Genomic DNA, 5,025 nt, shown 5'->3' with positions numbered 1-5,025 from the left:
CTGGACTCACTGCAGTGCATCCCCAGTGGTGCCAGTGCAATCTCTGGACTCACTGCACTGCATCCCCAGTGGTGCCAGTGCAATCTCTGGACTCACTGCACTGCATCCCCAGTGGTGCCAGTGCACTCTCTGGACCCACTGCAGTGCATCCCCACTGGTGCCAGTGCACTCTCTGAACTCACTGCACTGCATCCCCAGTGGTGCCAGTGCACTCTCTGCATTCACTGCGCTGCATCCCCAGTGGTGCCAGTGCACTCTCTGGACTCACTGCAGTGTATGCCCTGTGGTGCCAGTGCACTCTGTGGACTCACTGTACTGCATCCCCAGTGGTGCCTGTGCACTCTCTGGACTCACTGCATGCAGCCCCAGTGGTGCCAGTGCACTCTCTGGACTCACTGCAGTGCATCCCCAGTGGTGCCAGTGCACTCTCTGGACTCACTGCAGTGCATCCCCAGTGGTGCCAGTGCACTCTCTGGACTCACTGCAGTGCATCACCAGTGGTGCCATTGCAATCTCAGGACTCACTGCAATGCATCCCCAGTGGTGCCAGAGCACTCTCTGGACTCACTGCACTGCATCCCCATTGGAGCCATTGCACTCTCTGGACTAACTGCATTGCATCCCCAGTGCTGCCAGTGCACTCTCTGGACTCACTGCAGTGCATCCCAGTGGTGCCAGTGCACTCTCTGGACTCACTGCAGTGCATCCCAGTGGTGCCAGTGCACTCTCTGGACTCACTGCAGTGCATCCCCAGTGGTGCCAGTGCACTCTTTGGACTCACTGCACTGCATGAACAGTGGTGCCAGTGCACTCTCTGGACTAACTGCACTAAAACCCCAGTGCTGCCAGTGCACTCTCTGGACTCACTGCACTGCATCCCCAGTGGTGCCAGTGCACTCTCTGGACTCACTGCAGTGCATCCCCATTGCTGACAGTGCACTCTCTGGACTCAGTGCACTGCATAAGCAGTGGTGACAGTGCACTCTCTAGACTCACTGTGCTGCATCCCCAGTGGTGCCAGTGCACTCTCAGGACTCACTGCAGTGTATCCCCTGAGGTGCCAGTGCACTCTGTGGACTCACTGCAGTGCATCACCAGTGGTGCCAGTGCGCTCTCTGGACTCACTGCAGTGCAGCCCCAGTGGTGCCAGTGCACTCTCTGGACTCACTGCAGTGCAGGCCCTTAGGTGCCAGTGCACTCTCTTTACTCACTGCAGTGCATTCCCAGTGGTGCCAGTGCACTCTAAGGACTCCTTGCACTGAATCCCCAGTGGAGCCAGTGCACTCTCTGGACTCACTGCACTACATCCCCAGTGGTGCCAGTTCACTCTCTGGACTCACTGCACTGCATCCCCAGTGGTGCCAGTGCACTGTCTGGACTCACTGCAGTTTATCCCCAGTGGTGCCAGTGCACTCTCTGGACTCACTGCAGTGTATCCCCATTGGAGCCGGTGCACTCTGTGGACTCACTAAACTGCATCCCCAGTGGTGCCAGAGAACTCTCTGGACTCACTGCAGTGCATCCCCAGTGGTGCCAGTGCACTCTCTGGACTCACTGCATTGCATCCCATTGGTGCCAGTGCACTCTCTGGACTCACTGCAGTGCATCCCCAGTGGTGCCAGTGCACTCTCTGGACTCACTGCAGTGCTTCTGCACTGGCGCCAGTGCACTCTCTGCACTCACTGCACTGCATCCCCAGTGTTCCAGTGCACTCTCTGGACTACCTGCACTGCATCCCCAGTGGTGCCAGTGCACTCTCTGGACTCACTGCACTGCATCCCCAGTGGTGCCAGTGCACTGTCTGGACTCACTGCAGTGTATCGCCATTGGAGCCGGTGCACTCTATGGACTCACTAAACTGCATCCCCAGTGGTGCCAGAGAACTCTCTGGACTCACTGCAGTGCATCCCCAGTGGTGCCAGTGCACTCTCTGGACTCACTGCATCCCCAGTGGTGCCAGGGCACTCTCTGGACTCACAGCACTGCATCCCCATTGGTGCCAGTGCACTCTCTGGACTCACTGCACTAAAACCCCAGTGGTGCCAGTGCAGTCTCTGGACTCACTGCACTGCATCCCCAGTGGTTCCAGTGCACTCTCTGGACTCACCGGGGTGCATCCCCAGTGGTGCCAGTGCACTCTCTGGTCTCACTGCACTGCATCCCCTGTGGTGCCAGTGCACTCTTTGGACTCACTGCAGTGCATCCCCAGTGGTGCCAGTGGCTCTCTGGACTCACTGCACTGCATCCCCAGTGGTGCCAGTGCACTCTCTGGACTCACTGCAGTGCATCCCCAGTGGTGCCAGTGCACTCTCTGGACTCACTGCACTGCATCAACAGTGGTGCCAGTGCACTCTCTGGACTCACTGCACTGCATCCCCAGTGGTGCCAGTGTAGTCTCTGGACTCACTGCAGTGCATCCCCAGTGGTGCCAGTGCAATCTCTGGACTCACTGCAGTGCAGCTCAGTGTTGCCAGAGCACTCTCTGGACTCACTGTGCTGCATCCCCAGTGGTGCCAGTGCACTCTCTGGACTCACTGCACTGCATCCCCAGTGGAGCCAGTGCACTCTCTGGACTCACTGCAGTGTATCCCCATTGGAGCCGGTGCACTCTCTGGACTCACTGCACTGCATCCCCATTGGAGCCAGTGCACTCTCTGGACTCACTGCAGTGCATCCGCAGTGGTGCCAGTGCACTCTCTGGACTCACTGCACTGCATCCCCAGTGGTGCCAGTGCACTCTCTGAGCTCACTGCACTGCATCCCCAGTGGTGCCAGTGCACTCTCTGGACTCACTGCACTGCATCCCCAGTCGTGCCAGTGCACTCTCTGGACTCACTGCACTGCATCCCCAGTGGTGCCAGTGCACTCTCTGGACTCACTGCACTGCATCACCATTGGTGCCAGGGCACTCTCCGGACTCACTGCAGTGCATCCGCAGTGGTGCCAGTGCACTCTTTCGAGTCACTGCACTGCATCCCCATTAGTGCCAGTGCATTCTCTGGACTCACTGCACTGCATCCCCAGTGGTGCCAGTGTACTCTCTGGACTCACTGCACTGCATCACCAGTGGTGCCAGTACACTCTCTGGACTCACTGCACTGCATCCCCAGTGGTGCCAGTGCACTTTCTGGAGTCACTGCAGTGCATCCACAGTGGTGCCAGCGCACTCTCTGGAGTCACTGCGCTGCGTCCCCAGTGGTGACAGTTCACTCTCTGGACTCACTGTGCTGCATCCCTAGTGGTGCTAGTGCACTCTCTGGACTCACTGCAGTGTATCCCCTGTGGTGCCAGTGCACTCTGTGGACTCACTGCACTGCATCCCATTGGTGCCAGTGCACTCTCTGGACTCACTACACTGCATCCCCAGTGGTGCCAGTGCACTCTCTGGACTCACTGCAGTGCATCCCCAGTGGTGCCAGTGCACTCTCTGGACTCACTGCACTGCATCCCCAGTGGTGCCAGTACACTCTCTGTACTCAATGCAGTGCATTCCCAGTTGTGTCAGTGCACTCTCTGGACTCACTGCAGTGAATCCCCGGTGGTGCCAGTGCACTCTCTGGACTCACTGCACTGCATCTCCAGTGGTGCCAGTTCACTCTCTGGACTCACTGAACTGCATCCCCAGTGGTGCCAGTGCACTCTCTGTAGTCACTGCGCTGCATCCCCAGTGGTGCCAGTGCACTCTCTGGACTCACTGTGCTGCATCCTCAGTGGTGCCAGTGCACTCTCTGGACTCACTGCAGTGTATCCCCTGTGGTGCCAGTGCACTCTGTGCTCTCACTGCACTGCATCCCAGTGGTGCCAGTGCACTCTCTGGACTCACTGCAGTGCAGCCCAAGTGGTGCCAGTGCACTCTCTGGACTCACTGCAGTGCAGCCCCTTAGGTGCCAGTGCACTCTCTGGACTCCTTGCAGTGAATAACCGGTGGTGCCAGTTCACTCTCTGGACTCACTGAACTGAATCCCCAGTGGTGCCAGTGCACTCTCTGGACTCACTGTACTGCATCCCCAGTGGTGCCTGTGAAGTCTCTGGACTCACTGCAGTGCATCCCCAGTGGTGCCAGTGCACTCTCTGGACTCACTGCACTCCATCCCCAGTGGTGGCACTGCACTCTCTGGACTCACTGCACTGCATCACCAGTGGTGCCAGTGCACTCTCTGGACTCACTGCAGTGCATCCCCAGTGGTGCCAGTGCACTTTCTGGAGTCACTGCAGTGCATCCCCTGTTGTGCTAGTGCACTCTCTGCATTCACTGCACTGCATCCCCAGAAGTGCCAGTGCACTCTCTGGACTCACTGCAGTGCATCCCGAGTGGTGCCAGTGCACTCTCTGGACTCACTGCACTGCATCCCCAGTGGTGCCAGTGCACTCTCTGGACTAACTGCAGTGCATCCCTTGTGGTGCCATTGCACTCTCAGGACTCACTGCACTGCATCCCCAGTGCTGCCAGTGCACTCTCTGGACTCACTGTGCTGCATCCCTATTGGAGCCAGTGCACTCTCTGGACTCACTGCACTAAAACCCCAGTGGTGCCAGTGCACTCTCTGGACTCACTGCACTGCATCACCAGTGGTGCCAGTGCACTCTCTGGACTCACTGCAGTGCATCCCCAGTGTTGACAGTGCACTCTCTGGACTCAGTGCACTGCATCCCCAGTGGTGCCAGTGCACTCTCTGGACTCTGTGCAGTGCATCCCCAGTGGTGCCAGTGCACTCTCTGGACTCACTGCACTGCATCCCCAGTGGTGCCAGTGCACTCTCTGAGCTCACTGCACTGCATCCCAGTGGTGCCAGTGCACTCTCTGGACTCACTGCACTGCATCACCAGTGGTGCCAGTGTAGTGTCTGGACTCACAGCAGTGCAGATCAGTGGTGCCAGAGCACTCTCTGGACTCACTGCACTGCATCCCCAGTGGTGCCAGTGCACTCTCTGGACTCACTGCACTCCATCCCCAGTGGTGCCACTGCACTCTCTGGACTCACTGCAGTGTATCCCCATTGGAGCCGGTGCACTCTCTGGATTCAC

The sequence above is a fragment of the Anser anser genome, assembly GCF_964211835.1.
Source record: "Anser anser genome assembly, contig: HAP1_SCAFFOLD_32, whole genome shotgun sequence".
Classification (NCBI taxonomy): domain Eukaryota; kingdom Metazoa; phylum Chordata; class Aves; order Anseriformes; family Anatidae; genus Anser; species Anser anser.
The sequence above is the reverse complement of the archived record's forward strand: the minus strand, read 5'-3'. Positions refer to the sequence as shown.